The sequence below is a fragment of the Pseudophryne corroboree genome, chromosome 1 (assembly GCF_028390025.1).
Source record: "Pseudophryne corroboree isolate aPseCor3 chromosome 1, aPseCor3.hap2, whole genome shotgun sequence".
NCBI lineage: Eukaryota > Metazoa > Chordata > Amphibia > Anura > Myobatrachidae > Pseudophryne > Pseudophryne corroboree.
Window position 1 is genome coordinate 675,284,864 of NC_086444.1, and position 15,949 is coordinate 675,300,812.

Genomic DNA, 15,949 nt, shown 5'->3' on the forward strand with positions numbered 1-15,949 from the left:
TTGAAACCAACAGAGAGGGCTGAGAAGCCTTCTTGGTATCTGCTGCTTTGGCCACTCAATCAGTAGAGTGTTTCAACACCTGTCTCTCTCTTTTGGCTGCAGCTAATTCTGAATTTACATTCTGAATCATGCTTTTAAAACTATCTAGCCAATCAGGTGCCTGTGAACTGTGTCCCTGAGGAGATAAGGAACATTGCTCACACATGAGTGACCCCGCTGAAGACGGGGTTGAGATACAAGCAGCACACATTACCACGTCAACAGACATCTTACACAACTGTAATACAGCGCAGCCCACTGACCAACAACTCCACACAGACCCTAGAGAGCCCCTGGAGTGACACTGAGGAGTGGACACAAGCACAGAAACACAGCAGTACAATGTGTAACTAAGTGTATGACCTGACATTAGTGCAGCGGTGCTACCGCTAGCATGCTCCCCCCTGTCTATGACCCCTGGTACCAGCACAGAGTCCTGTAGCAGTGTGGGTCTCTGGAGGAGCAGCGTACATGCAGCCTGATGAACCGCAGCAGCAGGAAATGGTGCCTTCCCACCTCAGGTTCCACTCTGGGAAGCCCCGCCCCCTGTAATGGCGCGCGGTCCCTGATCAATAGATTATTCTGGCCATGTTACTAAAACATCAGAATATGTAATACAGTAAACACAAAGCCTTTTTGTGACAGTGAGCACTGAGGGGCATCAGCCCAGAGCCAGTTCGTCTGCGGTGGGCATCGCAGCTCTGGGCCCGTGACCGCCGCGCGACTTGTCGCCAAACTGCACTGGGCACCCGGTGTTAACACTCTCCGCACCTTGTACTTCGGCATCTGTTAGAGGATGGCGGCTAGCTGCTGGTGTGGGCACACATACTAACGATATGTGACCAGTACCTCAGGAGCTCAGTGTCCTGTCAGCTGGGATTACGAACCATTAACCCTCAGGAGGTTGGTTTGGTCCCACAACCAGGGCTACCTGAAAATAATAAACTAAAATAAAAATAAAGGAAACTCTCTGGAGCACCAGAGAAATGCACCCGGCTCCTTTATATTAGTTACAGGGGCTGCACTTAGGAGTAAATTTATTAAGATGGGAGTTCTATTTAAGATGGGATGTTGCCCATGGCAACCAATCTGATTCCAGGTATTATCTTCTAGAAGGTGCTAGATAAATGAGAAGTAGAATCTGATTGGTTGCTATGGGCAACATCCCATCTTAAACAGAACTCCCATCTTAGTAAATTTACCCCATAATGGGGGTAGTTCTGAGTTGTTCGCTCGTTGCCGATTTTCGCTATACTGCGATTTGTTGCTAATTGCGCATGCGCATGGTACGCAGCGCGCATGCGCTTAGTTATTTAACAAAAAACTTAGCAGTTTTGCTGTTGATCGTGCGGCACTTTTCAGTCGCACTGCTGATCGGTGAGTAATTGACAGGAAAGAGGCTAAAAAACGCAGGCGTGTCAGGGAAAAACGCGGGAGTGTCTGGAGAAACTGGGGAGTGGCTGGCCGAACGCAGGGCGTGTTTGTGACGTCAAACCAGGAACTAAACGGACCGAGCTGATCGCAATCTAGGAGTAGGTCTGGAGCTACTCAGAAACTGCTTGAAAATATTTAGTAGCAGTTCTGCTAATCTTTGGTTCGCTATTCTGCTAAGCTAAGATACACTCCCAGAGGGCGGCGGCCTAGCGTTTACAATGCTGCTAAAAGCAGCTAGCGAGCGAACAACTCGGAATGAAGGCCATTGTTTCATCATTTATAGCACCATAAAATAATGAATGTTGCCCCTGTTCTTTAAAAATATTAATTACCCACATTAACAATCAGTTGACACTGCCCCATAATAAACCCTTGATAACCGAATGCAAGATTGAAAAAAAAAATGTTATTAGTCTTCAGGGCTTCTAAAAACAATAGTTTTTTTACTAGAAAACTAAAGGTGTTATGCACGTATCCATGCAGCATGCATCTGTAACATTAAAAAAATGCCCTATTATCATGGAACAGTATTTTAACTGTGAAAGTTTATTTAGTTATTTAGGGTAGTAGTAGTATTAAGGTAAAATTAAAAAAACAAATGTCTGTTATGGTTCCAGTTTGTTCTTTTCATGTTTTATACAAGTTTTATGCCTATTTATGGATCTATTCATCCAGTGAGTTTGCTTCATACTTAGAAAGTTAGCCTACTGTATTTCACAAACTGAATTTGACTGATTTTTACACTGGAGGGGATATGTACTAAGACTTGAATAGTGATAAAGTGGAGAGAGATAAAGTACCACCCATTCAGCTCCTAACTGCCATGTAACAGACCGTGTTTGAAAAATGACAGCTAGGAGCTGATTGGTTGGTAGTTTATCTCTCTACTTTTTTATCACTCTCCCAGTCCCCTTGGTGTGAAAGGTGGAGAAGCACCCTGTACATAAAGGATCAAGACACTGCATGTAGATGTACAGTACTAATACCCTTGTTTATCAATGAGTGATACATTTCACTGTGAATGATCAATTGCACCAGCCAATCAGCTCCTAACTTCCATGTTAGGAGCTGTGCTTGAAAAATGAGAGTTAGGAGCTGGTTGGCTGGTGCAATTTATCACTCAGTGAAATGTATCACGCATTGATAAATAAGGGCATTTATTTAATATGTACAAGCTGCATCATAGCATCTGTTAGCATGTTATGCATCCATAAACTTTGGCCAGTGATTTCCCACACTGAACCTGACTTCAGAGGGTGCCTTTGATATTGTCCTGCACTTCAAAAGACGTGGTGTCTCACTTGGTCTTCCTCTTTGATGTTGCTCCATAGAGCCATTGTTGATCAGTGCTTGAGCAATGGTTGCTTTGAAATTCAACTGATTCTTGTCACTGAATCCAGACATTCAATTACACAAGTCACATCAACAAAGTGAAAGAACAGTCAAATGTACTACAGTATCTCCTGTTTTTACATCTGTGTAGGTACATCACCACACACTTATCCATGAGATCGACTTCCCTCATGTGCGTGTTATACTACTACTACTACTACTACTACTACTACTATTCCTACTACTACTACTACTACTACTACTACTACTACTACTACTACTACTCTGTACCTAAGCCTGTTGCTACAGTAGATGCTTTTGATGTCTGGAGAAAATAAAAATAATACTAACAAAGTGTCTTCCACTACTTCCACAGCTGCTACTAATAACAATAAATTTGAATAATTTACAACTTAAAAAGGGTAAGATAACATATAATGATACATTGTTAGGGTAGAAAAGAAGACTTTTTGATCTAGTGTGGAATTCATCCCATCCCTATAGATTGTAAGCTTGCGAGCAGGGCCTTCCTACCTCTACGTCTGTCTGTTTTTACCCAGTTTTGTTCTATTACTGTTGTTCTAATTGTAAAGCGCAACGGAATATGCTGCACTATATAAGAAACTGTTAATAAATAATAAATAAATCTCCTATACACTTAAAGATTACTTTCTGAGTTTACTCAGTTCCTGGATTCTAGCACAGATACTTTACGATTGATCATTTAAGAAGAGTGGAATAAAGGTATTATTATTTTTTTATTATTATTATTATTATTATTATTATTAAATTTTATTTATAAGGCGCCACAAGTGTTTCACAGCGCCGTACAAAAAACAGCACAGGGAGACAAAACTTAACATTACAGTAAATAAATAACAAAAATAGAGTACAGGTAACAAAGAGCACCACAATTCTCAAAACATAATACAGCTTAGATGTAAGTAGCGAGGGAGTGATCAGCGTATTATTAGGAACTGGCGGCCATAGATAGAGATGTGTCTTTACCAGCAGGAGAAAGAAGGGGTAAAAATGGTCGCTGAGTAGGGGAGAGCTGTGAGTGAAATGTATCGAGAAGAGGGCTTAGATAACAAGAGGAGAGAGGGCCCTGCTCTGAGGAGCTTACAATCTAGTAGGAAGGGGCGACAGACAGATGACATGAGGTGCAAGCAAGCGGGAGGTAGCCTGATGACAGGATGTAGGCAAAGCAGAGATGGTCAAGGCATGAGGCAGGGGGATGGAGGAGCAGCCTCAGGACTAGGTTATGCATTGGAAGGGTATGCTTTGATGAAGTTGCTCAACACTCAAACATGACTAACTTTAGCTTCCAAAATGAACTCTCTGCATAAACATAACTGAATATAGATTTAAATCAGATCTTTCCAAGTGATGTTTCTCACATCAAACCCAATTCTAACTGGGAAGAGGACTTTAGGAAGCTTAAATATACCTTACAAAGACAACTTAGAGTAGAATGGGTTTTTTAACTATCCTTGAAAATTACCAGAAGCAAAAAATGAATCCAAGGGGCCCAAGACCAAAGGAGTTCCCTGCATATACCCTGGGCCATGGAATCATTGAGAAATGATTGGGATGCAGCATGGTTAAGTGCTCACAGGAGCTACTCAGCATCCTTCTGAAACACACTCATCTAATACTAGAAGAATTTGAGAAAGAGACTGAGTCACAGGGGAAATGCTTGGAAATATTGTGAAGCAGACTCTATATTCCAGAGATATTTTGAACAAAATAAAAAAAGACTTGAAAAATTCCCAAAAAAACAATAATAAAAGGCAAAAAGAACAAGGTCCTACAAGAGGGTCTTTGCAACAGGTTGGATTTTCAAATGGAGAGTCCCTAACCAGAGAGACCACTAGGGCCAAACCGAGATATATATGTTCTCAGAGGCAGATTCCTCAGGTGAAGAAAATTCGGAGACACACTCTTTTAGCTTTTAGCTATCCCAGAGGAGGCAGCAATCTGGTCCTTTTTTTCTTAGGGTACCAGGGGTGGCCGTTAAAACGTAAAAAAAAAAAAGCTCAAGTGCAGATTCCACCCTGTCTCTAATGTAATGATACATGTAAGGCTATCAGCTGTCAAAACTGGCATATATAGCTATTGAATGAGGAAAATATTTATGTTAGGCCTATATGCCGGGATAAGCGCTACATGCAGTATGGATATTTGTATTTCATGGCAGGTGCGGTTCGGGCCAACGGGAAAGTGGGCACATGCCCGCTGGTCTGGTTCCATATTTCCCACTGCCGGACCAGCTTTCATTGCCTCCGAAGAAAAAAAGTACCATATACTGTATCGCGCTATTATAGACAAAATGCAGCCCCCAACTTTCCAAGAAATAGAAGGAAACACACATTCACAAAAGTCTAAAACAGTAATGGGACGAAAAGGGGGTTGGTGCTTATGATGCCTAATGTGTATATGGAGTACCCAAATAAATGACCCGAACCAACTGGATAATATAATATGGTACACAGATTAATTCACAATAATAAAAGAAACAAAATTATTAAACAAAGCATAAAGCATGCAAAGGTCAGGGAATAGGCATTCTGCATCTCACCATAGCAAGATGCTGTGGTGGGCTTATGCCAACAAAGCAAAAGGTTCCGAGCTAAGTAGCCTGGTAACACCGCAGAAGGTATAGATGTCCAGAAAGGTTTTAGACCTGGGTCCCCATTCACAACATGCAGTCCGTGCATTCATTGCCTGCACAGCCAGCCCACACTGCCTACCAGCCTGGGCCAATTCATGTGGCTGCCATGCTTCCACGACTTGCATTCCACTGTTGATAGCAAACAGGAAACGGTCATCTGCTCCGGCTGGCATGCACTTCCGGGTGCCGGTAGCCGGAAAGATGGATCACCTGGGAGCAGTGGCCTTCACCTTAACTATTCAATGGAGACCCCCTCCATCTTTACCCAGGGGCCGGCGGTGCTGCCTGCACTGTGTGCTCCCGGCACAAGTTTGCCCTCACTACCAGCAGCGCACCACCATCTAGCAGGACCAGGCTGACAATCCCCTGCATCTGTCAAAGTGCTGAGCATCAGGAGGAGGGCAGGTGTTTGAACTGGAGAGTTACCCCTATTAATGGGCAGCATGTGAAGTGCAGTGAGGTCAGAGGTTGCAGCACCTTAGGCTATGGTTACTCTTACTGTCTCAGTCATTAGCTGACCATGCTTCTCCTTCATTCAGAATAATTGTATTTATTACAGGTGACTGACATTGCTTGGTGTCTAATTCATAAGACTGTCAATAAGAAGTGCCAGGTGTGGAGTGCCCAATAAGCCCCCGCACCCTTTCCTCACCAGACCTGCTGGGTGCAATATGAGAGACACATGCTGTGCTGGCATTTCTGCCACTGCTCCAACACTTGCACTGATTTCTGCAGGAGAATGTTATTTGGGATGTATATATATATATATATATATAGGAACCTTTTGGGCCATCTAGTCTGCCCTTTTTCATTTATCCTTTTGCCAAATTTTACCATATTTGTTCCTTAGGGCTTTGTAAGGATACTTAACCCACTTTACAGGTCTTTTATCATGTCACTAGTCCCACCCAAAAAAAGGCATGATTAGGGGTACCGCGGAGGGGGTGAAGCTAAATTATGTAAATTTGCACCATTTAGCCCCACCCCCTCCATTTGGCACTGTGATTCCCTGTGTAATTTCCTCACCCTGCCCGCTTTACTAGGAAGTAGGTGGTGGGATGTGAGAGATGCGGCCACCCTTCTGTGGGTGTGGGGGAGATCCCCAAAAAATTGTGAGTCTCCCGCAACTTGCAGGAGAGGAAGCAAGTATGAATTATATACAACATGTATAAATATTTTTCACCCGCTAATTTGCAAGGATTTGCAAATGTGTGTGTGGTTTACTCTGCCTGCGACAATGTGCATGTGCGTATGTGTGTGTTTTTTTTTATCCTGTCCAGGACAAAGTGTGTGTGTGTGTGTGTGTGTGTGTGTGTGTGTGTGTGTGTGTGTGTGTGTGTGTGTGTGTGTGTGTGTGTGTGTGTGTGTGTGTGTGTGTGTGTTTTTACCCTGTAGAATACAATGTGGTTTTTTTACCCTGTGGTGAACAATGTATGTGGTTTTGTTTTACCCTACCCCTCAACAGACCTTGCCTTCATTAGGGCTGCTTCCAGAAATTTCCCGGGCTGGCTTTTCATCTCAATCTGACCCCGTTGCATGGCATCCACTGAAGAGGACGTAGAATTTTACAACTGTGAAAAAAGTGAGTATTTGGTCAGAATATCTACCATATTATCCCCTATACATTACATTCCTTACATTTTTTTTTCCTTTATCTTTGAGTAAAAATATTTAACTGAAATCCCTGAAGTGTTTGCTGCTGGTGAACTTTTCTCAGCTACAGTATTATTATTTTTTTATCTAATTGTTTTTGCAGGAGTTATTTGCTGCCATACCTTCTAATTTTGGTAGAGTTCCAAAGAAGAGCACTAGTGATGTCTAGTGGTGTCAAAAGAGAGTTTCTGTAGGAGATAATGACTTAAAAATAATGTACTGAACTCTGCTTGAAATAAATAACATCTCTCTTAGTATAATTATACTAGAGCCGTAACTAGACATTTTGGTGCCCTGTACCAGAATGGGAATTGTCCCGTCCCCCCCCATACTTAAAATAGGGACAGTGCACATCAAAAATTTAGGGATGTGGCTTCATGGGGGAGGGACGTGGCCACATAATAATACCATTTCACATATCACCACACAGTAGTGCCACTTGTACAAATTGTGCCAGGTAGAGCATTAGACACACTGTGCCAGGTAGAGACCCTTAGATACTCTGTACCAGGTAGAGCCCCTTAGATACACTGTGCCAGGTAGAGCCCCTTAGACACACTGTGTCAGGTAGAGCCCCTCAGACACAATGCGCCAGGTAGATCCAATTTTTATTATTATTATTATTATTATCCTTTATTTATATGGTGCCACAAGGGATCCACAGTGCTCATTACACAGTGCATAATCAAATGAGCAAACAAGAAAACAGCACTTACAGATCAATACAATATAGGACAAGTATGGAAAACCAGGGGCCAGGTACCATCAAAGGGACTATGGAGTATAAGACAGTGTAAGTAAGAAAAGGAAAGGAACACGAGGATAGAAGGCCCTGCTCTTGCAAGCTTACAATCTAAAAATCTTTAGAAACACTGCGCCAGGTAGAGCCCCTTAGACACACTGCGCCAGGTACAGCCCCTTAGACACTTTGTGCCAGGTACAGCCCCTTAGACACACTGCGCCAGGTACAGCCCCTTAGACACACTGCGCCAGCAAGAGCCCCTTAGACACACTGCGCCAGGTAGAGCCCCTTAGACACACTGCGCCAGCAAGAGCCCCTTAGACACACTGCGCCAGGTACAGCCCCTTAGACACTTTGTGCCAGGTACAGCCCCTTAGACACACTGCGCCAGGTACAGCCCCTTAGACACACTGCGCCAGCAAGAGCCCCTTAGACACACTGCGCCAGCAAGAGCCCCTTAGACACACTGCGCCAGGTAGAGCCCCTTAGACACACTGCGCCAGCAAGAGCCCCTTAGACACACTGCGCCAGGTAGAGCCCCTTAGACACACTGCGCCAGCAAGAGCCCCTTAGACACACTGCGCCAGGTACAGCCCCTTAGACACTTTGTGCCAGGTACAGCCCCTTAGACACACTGCGCCAGGTACAGCCCCTTAGACACACTGCGCCAGCAAGAGCCCCTTAGACACACTGCGCCAGCAAGAGCCCCTTAGACACACTGCGCCAGCAAGAGCCCCTTAGACACACTGCGCCAGCAAGAGCCCCTTAGACACTTTGTGCCAGGTACAGCCCCTTAGACACACTGCGCCAGGTACAGCCCCTTAGACACACTGTGCCAGCTAGAGCCCCTTAGACACACTGCGCCAGGTAGAGCCCCTTAGACACACTGTGCCAGCTAGAGCCCCTTAGACACACAGTGCTAGGTAGAGCTTCTTAGACACACTGCGCCAGGTAGAGAGAGAGAGGGAGGGAGGGGGTGGGTGGTGTGTGTCTAATTAACTTGGAGAGAGAGAGAGAGAGAGAGAGAGGGAGAGGGAGAGGGAGAGGGAGAGAGAGTGAGAGTGTGTGTGTGTGTGTGTGTGTGTGTGTGTGTGTGTCTTTCTTTCATTACCTTGCAAGGTGAGAACGCTCAGCACAGCGACAGAGCACACTCACGAACCAGTGGTCCAGCGCCTCAGTGGGGGAGCTCACTAACAGAACAGCAGCCTGACACCACAGCGGTGGAGCGCGCTGATGAAGCCTTAGTGGGGGAGAACAGCTACCACACACCGTGCAGCACCCAGCAATCTATGTAACACATCACTAACAAGGTTGCCAGGCACTGCAAAACTTGTACGGCACAGCCATTATCACATGTGTGTGCCAGCGGATGCACTGTGTGCAACACACCAGTGGCACACACCTAGTTACAGCCCTGAATTATACATTGGTTTGATACCCCTAAATGCACCCTAAAGCAGTGAGCAGTATGGGAGAGATGTATTATCATCAGAGCCGGCCCTAGGCATAGGCAAACTAGGCAAATGCATAGGGCATTTGGAATGCCTAGGTGCACAAGCAGCTTCTGCTGATTAAAATGATATGCGGCATGCCTATATTCTGTGTGTGACTGCGGCTGTATCTGCATACGAAATGCTACGTTACAGTGTATACCTGGAAATCACTGTAACATAGCTGTTTGTATGCAGATACAATAGTCGCACACAGAATATAGGCATGCCCTATATAATTTTAATCAGCAGAAGCTGCTTGTGCATCCTAGCCACACAGTAATGCAAATAAGATGCATTTTTGGCAAAAAAGGCACCCAACTTTTTGGCAAAAAAAGGGTTGCAGGGTCAGAGGTGGAACTAGCGGCGGTGCTAGGGGGCACCAGCCAAAAACTTGCCTAGGGCATCATATAGGTTAGGGCCGGTTCTGATTATCATGTCACTCATCCATGTGTTAAGAGGCAGCATGCATTGCTGCATGCTGCACTGGTGCAGGATATATTTTCATAGTTATGTGCTAAGAAAATAGCCATTTAGTGTATGCAAGCATGAGGAGAAATCATACCTCCCAACATGACCCTCTCCAGGAGGGACAGACTGCTCTGCTTCTGGACTTTTCTTTTAATGTATGATTGCCGGCACCTGTGTTGAACAGGTTAATGGATAAGAAAGGTGTGTCAGCACAGGTGATGACAATCATACATTACCAGAAAAGTCCAGGAACAGAGTATTCTGTCCCTCCTGGAGAGGGTCATGTTGGGAGGTATGAGAAATGATGCAGGGACGCAGGAGGGGCATGCTATTATTTCTTGCAATTGGTTTCTGTGAATGGGTAGGTAGGGACCACAGTACTTTACCCAGGGTCTACTATACGGTTCTAACATCTCGACACATTATGAAATAGTGGAAATAGGCCACCCCCACCCCCCTTCTTTCTTTCTTTTTTTTAGCAAACAACACTGGAAAAGGGTTATCACTGCTTGACACTGTACATTTAAGCCTATGTTTCCTATACCTAAGTTTTTATGTTCCTTCATTTGATCACGCCAGCATAATTTATCCATTCATATGCAAGTACAGCTTTGGCATTTATTCTACAAATACCACAGGCCTTTGAAGCAAAGAACATTATTTTTTCATAACATTCAAATTTAAATGTAACATTTTTAAAATATGACACTATCTTGTATCTTTTAACTTGAAAAAAGATTTCAGGTTGGCAGCAAATCCAGAAACATACAATTCATCTTTTGTAATCAGAGAATCAAAGTCACTATCTTCCTTTGGCTTGAATTGTATTGTACCAACTCCCACTGTTACTTTTAAATTCAATCTGTCATCAGCACAGACTGATTATGCACTGAAACATAATACCTGAACAGTTCTAGCTGTACAGTCAGATTACCTGAAGTTCCAGAGTCAATGGAAAATACATCATTCATTTCACATTGTTCCAGCTTCATATGTGGCAATTGCACGCAGCTTTCAGTATCCTTTATGTCTTTACCAGAATAGGTAACATTTTACTTAGACCAGTTTTGCTCTCTGTTTTTATTCCTCTTTGGCAGACTTTGAAAAGTGTATATTATCTCTCTAGGACAGTGTTTCCCAACCACGGTCCTTAAGGCACACTAACAGCCCTGGTTTTAGTGATATCCAGGCTTGAACACAGGTGACTTAATTAGTACCTCAGTTATTTTGATTTAACCATCTGTGCTGAAGCCTGGATATCACTAAAACCTGCACTGTTGGTGTTCCCTGAGGACCGCAGTTGGGAATGCCTGCTCTAGGAGATTACATTTTATTTCCCTTGTGAGGAAAATTAAGTCTTTTGCAAAATGACTACATTTATTTCCAATAAAAGCATTGTACTTTTGGCTTACTTTTGTCTCTGATATGTCTCTTATTCATTTGAGTCAGTATGTGATGTCTCTTTTCCGCCACTGTAGAGCATTGCATACTTTTCTCAGTCACTTCAATCATATTAAAAATATCAAATTGTACCACAGAATGCTCTACTACGGCCTTGTATTTGCAGAGATGAAATTTCGACTTCTTAGCTTTGTTCCCCTAGGCCAGCGGTGGCCAACCTGTGGCTCTTTCTTTATTCAAATGTGACTCCCGACACGTGAAGTCACGTGACCAGAACAGATCCGGAAACTGCTGCACTCCAGCCAGACAGTCAACAGCAGCACTACGGGGACTGAGAACTGAGAGAGCCAGATACTAGAGGTGAGACACCCAGCTGCTGCAATGGCACGAGGTGTATTTTTGGAGGGGCTGTAGTGACACATGAGGGTCCTGGCATGAGTGACACAGGAGAGTGCTGGCAGGAGTGACTCATGGGGGAGCTGGCTGGAGTGACATACTGTAGGAGTGTTTTAGCAGGAGTGACACATGAGGTAGCTGGCTGAAGTGACACAGTAGGGTATGTGGAAGTGGCTTTTTAAATGTATTTTATGTTGGATCTGGCGTTTTAAATTTATTTTATACCAGAGGCGTGGCCTAGCAGGCACACCCCATTTTTGCATGTGCGCCTGTGGCTTGATGTCGGCTCTTTGACGTGCCTAACAAGATTTTTTTGTCTCTTTGTTTCTGACTGGTTGGCCACCCCTGCCCTAGGCCCTCATCAATGGGCCGAGGTGTAAAAATATAATTTAGGCTCTTCTCCTCCACCCTAGCCCAAATTCAGAATATGTCACACGGCAATGGGTGAGAGAAAAAGGCAGAGGGTGACAGTGTTAAGGCAGGGGTTGGCAGAGGTTAACAAACAGAGGCAGAGGGTGACAGCAGAAGGCAGAGGGTAAAAGTAGAAGGCAGGGGGATTCAGAGGGTGACAGGGAGATGCAGTGAGTGACAGGAGAAAGCAGTGGGAGACAGGGAGAGGGTGACAGGGAGACGCAGTGGGTGACATGGGTACAAGCACAATATCCTGCATGGGTCAGAGAAAAAGAGGCATGTAACTTGGTGGGGGAGAAACATGATGGTCTCTGCTTTGTCTGTGCTTTCCTCAGTTTGGCACTTGGTCAGGCAGACTCTGACAGTGCCAGCTATACTGGTTGTGAGCTGCCTTTAATTCACAGAAAGCAGTGAATCAGAAAAAATGTACATTTGTCTGTTAATTAGAGATGATCACCTCTATCAGTCCAACACACATAAGATCAGCCATGCCTCCTTAAGGTAAGGGGAAGGTCCCTCAGGCAGCAGGCCCACCCTGCGCTCTGCACTGGGCCATACTGCTGGGACTTCTCCTCTGCCAGTGCTTGGAGAAAACATCATCTCCAAGCACCAGTGAGCCAGCTCTCCATGAATGGGACCACCCATTCTAGCTACCTAGATTGGATTCCTGGGTCACTGGACAGGGGTTTCTTTGGAGGGAGGGGGGGGGGGGGGGGGGGTCTTTTCAACTGAACCACGACCTGGTTAAGCTTGCAATAACCAGGTCTGAAGCAGCAGTGTGAACAGGGTGTAAGGTACTAATGCAAAATCGGACTAAGGGCCTGATTCAGATATAGATTAAAGTTCAATTCTGCATACAAGCAGCATTGAATTTCCATATACGATCTTTAGGAGGGACATGCAGAAGAAAAGCTGGCTCAGGCCCAATCACCCCAGGGCAGCACACCATTGAAATACTACAGTGTTAATACAGTATGTGTTAATAGGAAAGAAGCCCTTTGTCTATTGTCTAGAACAACCCCCAGGGCATGCTGGGTCCTGTAGTGCCATTTGGACGATACAGGGGTGACTCCAGGTAAGCTATCTCTCAATCTGGATATATTTATGTATGTGCCAATATTATGTGGCCTTACATTAAGCAATTATATGACTCATAGTGGATACAATTATTATTGCTGTGTGTGAGTTTAGGGTGTGGTGCCACTGGATTTGGTGTGGCTGGGCTGGAATGGGGTAGCACACCATAATTTTATGACATATTTTTGTATCACTTTCTAACACTTAGCTCCTGCTTCTTTCCTATTAACACATATTAACACTAGCATTTCAATGGTGTGCTGCCCTGTGGTGGTTGGGCCTGAGCCAGCTTTGTAGGGTCCCCACCCTGGACTTATACTTAGTATTAGGGACCTCAGTAATAGAGACGCCTTGAAGTGGCCTGGAGGCTTATCATATTTTTGGCAAAATATATATAACAAAGATCTCTAAATTCTCTATTACCATAGGGTGTACAGGTCTTGATATTAATAGCCATTGGGGTGTGTGGGAAAACCCCTTTGTTCTTCTGGTCTCGACAATCTTTTTTCAAGGCAAACATCCCTGCTTATTCTAGTTTTAACAAGGTAACTCAAACAGAGGGCCATAACCAGCCTACTGTGTGCAGTGAAACCTAAATCCTAGTGAGGGGTTCCCTGGAGAAGACCACCTGTAGGGTAAGACTCCATGCCCCTGTTCTGCATTTAACTAATTACCTGGTGCTAGTCCAAGATCACTCATTACTGAAATGAGTCGCTGCTGCGCCTCATTTCTGTTTGTGTTTCTGAATGTCTCCTAGCAACCTGAAGGTTGGTTACTGTGTGTAGCAGCACACCTGTTTGGGAATGCTTCATTACCTGACTCTAGCCTTGTTTCTTGTGAAAGTCAGGAGGCCGGTGGATGTGCAGCAGCACAGCTGCAGAGAGTTGGTAATTAAGGGAGGCTGGCTGTGCTTTGACTCTCATTGGCTCTTGTCTCCTATATATATGTGTTGTCTGTCTCTCACTCCTTGCTGGTCATAGTTCCTGGTTGCAGTGGGAGCCCTTGTCTCTAGGTTCTAGTACTAGTCGTGGAATTTTTTGGTTATTCCGCTATTGTCCTCTGCAGTATTCCTGTGTTCAGTTCTGTGTCAGTTGTATAGTAATCAGCATCCAACTCAGTATTCCTGTGTCCAGCCCTGTGTCAGAACATAATCATCAACTTTCTACTCTGTGTCACTTGCATTATCTGTCTTGTTTGCTTTTGTTATTGCTGCTTATGGTACTCATCATCTTCTTGCTATACAGTCTTGTGTTTCCTCAGTTATCTGTCTCACCCACATACCCTCTGTACTCCCAATGTCAGTGGTTCTGTCTCTGTTGTTTTGTCTAACGTCTTTCTGTAGTGTATTCTCTGTGTACGTACTTTATGTTCTCTCCTCTCCCGAAAGCTGTCCAGAGTTTGGGAGAGTACTGTGTTTATTGTTTGTTCTCCAGTCCCTTGTCTATGAGCAGCTCCTATCCTCTTTTGGTCTTTTGCCCCCACCGGCATTGATTCAGGTCACTCAGGGGTTCAGCTCATACTACCGCCAGTGGTGTAAGTCCTGGAGGGCATCCCAATACCAGTAGGCGCATCAAGCCTTATGGCAAAAGCAGCTCTTATAGGCATGAAGACCTGCTGGTAGTGTCTATGAGTCTCTATCCTGGGTGTACAGGGTTCACTGCCGAGAAGACCTCTGTGAGCTCCGCGTACCTTGTAAGGAGAACCTTTGCTAGCTGTAACATTATGACCAGCCCAAACATACTGGAGAATAGCAAGATGGATCCAGACACTCAGAATCCAGTCCAGACTTCCCATCCCAGCCGGTATCCAGAGGGTCCGGTTCCAGTCCTGTTCAGCAAACAGGGTCTGTGAAGATATGCAAAATCTCACTTCACAAGCCTTCCTAGGGCTGACAATTCATGTAGATGCTCTGCAGCATCAGATTTCAGTTAAGTGCACCTCTCTTGATACCTGTTCACTGCCACCTCAGTTTGCCAGCAATGGGAGTCTTGAAAGACTGAGGATTTTGCAGTCCTTAATGAACAGGTGTTAATTCCATTTTCAGAAATGAATCAACTAATTTGTGAAATAATTGGAAGTTCCATGGACACTACAAACATTGTTTCCTAGTCTACTGAGGCAGAAAAGAACACAGACTCTGGTTCCCCTAGTTCAGGGGTGCCTCCTTCTGTGTTGACTGTGAGGAGAATCTGGAGCTTTTTGTGTCCCAAACTTTCCAAGGCGGAATGCCAACGACGAAAGGAATATCTGCTTTGTAAGTACTGTAGAAGCGAAAGTCATGTCATTAAGGACTGTTCCCTCCGCAGGTCAGGAAGAAGTCACACTCAACATCTCGAGGTTCAGGCAGAAAAGTCGCCTCAATTGGTCATCCCAGACTCCCTAACTTTTAACGAGGGTGCTAATGGTTCCCTTAAGGAGGTCTATAATTGGGGTCTAGAGAGCCATCTACACCCCAGAGGGGTCTGGAGTAGCAAAACCCCAGGAGGGGAGTGCTTGGTGCCGACGCCAGGAGGAGAGTGTATGGTGCTGACCCCAGGAAGGGAGTGCATTAATGCTGACCCCAGGAGGGAAGTCTCAAGTGCTGACCCCAGGAGGGGAGTCCCAGGTGCTGACCCCAGGAGGGAAGTCTCAGGTACCGGCCTCAGGAGGGGAGTCTCGGGTGCTGGCCCCAGGAGGGGAGTCTCGGGTGCTGGCCCCAGGAGGCTAGTCTAATATACTGGCCCCAGGAGGAGAGTCCAATGCACCTACTCCATAAAGGGAGTTTGAGTTATATTCCCCAGGGGGAGGAACTGATGTTCTGCCCTCAAGAGAAGTATCAGATATGGTGGC